Consider the following 1,027-nt stretch of genomic DNA (forward strand, 5'->3'; position numbering starts at 1 on the left):
AGACTTATAGGATACAACAGAGAGAGTACCATTAGCCGCCATGGCTGATCAAAGAACTCTTAGCACCTTGTTTCAACCTATCGTGGTTCACCGCACTACATAGTGATGCCCGACAATAACAATAACTATGAGATTAAGCCCACTATTCTTAATATATTGCCAAGATATTATGGCAAAACAAATGAAGAACTGTATAATCATCTAAGTAAGTTCTTGAGCATATTAAGTACTTTTAAAGCACCTCATCTTTCCCCTGAAGAGACTAGATTAAGGTTGTTCCCATTGACTTTTGAGGATGCCGCAGTACATTGGTATAGATCCCTACCCTCTAATTCTATAACTACTTAGGAGCAACTATCACAAAAGTTTATGAAACAATATTACCCTTTACGTAAAACTGAAGCCATACAATTGGCTATTTCAACCTTCAAAGGAAAACCTAATGAAGAGTTTCATACAACATGGGATAGATTTAATGATTTACTTATCCGCTGTCCACATCATGGTTTTGACATACTTAACATCGTACATTACTTTATAAAAGGTCTTTCACCTATGAACCGTCAGTTAATTGAATCAATGAATGGAGGAAGATTTACTAGTCTTACTCCTGATGAAGCATACACTTTTTTGCAAAACTTTTCTGAGAGTTCTAAGGATTGGGCCAATAGTAGTGACCATGAGGACATGGCACGGGTAGATGGGGGGATGAGTTTTAGTAAAACCGGTATGTATGAGGTTAAAACGAACTCAATGAGAAACTTGAAGGTGCCATTGCTAGTTTAACCACAGGAATCGAAAACTTAAACAAGAAATTTGATTCATTTACTTCAAACCCTTCAATGAATAGTCAACCTCAACAAGCAATGAGTGCCAATCAATTTTGTGAAAGTTGTTTCGCCACAGACCATGATACACTAATTTGTCCAGTATTTGTTGCCCATAACTTTAGTAATAACTATAACCAAGATCCACGAAATAATTATCAATGGAGACAGAACATGTCTCCACAGCAAAACCAATATGG

General features: G+C 36.6%; 1 non-coding gene across 1 annotated transcript; it reads right to left on the reverse strand.

Moving 5' to 3' along the window:
• Positions 1-401: 401 nt before the first annotated feature.
• On the reverse strand, positions 402-509 carry LOC147481695 (small nucleolar RNA R71). The gene has a single exon (XR_015207084.1). It is a non-coding gene; the product is annotated as a small nucleolar RNA R71 (small nucleolar RNA).
• Between the last annotated feature and the right edge of the window lie 518 nt (positions 510-1,027).

Source organism: Coptis chinensis, chromosome 8 (assembly GCF_015680905.1).
Source record: "Coptis chinensis isolate HL-2020 chromosome 8, ASM1568090v1, whole genome shotgun sequence".
Lineage (NCBI taxonomy): Eukaryota > Viridiplantae > Streptophyta > Magnoliopsida > Ranunculales > Ranunculaceae > Coptis > Coptis chinensis.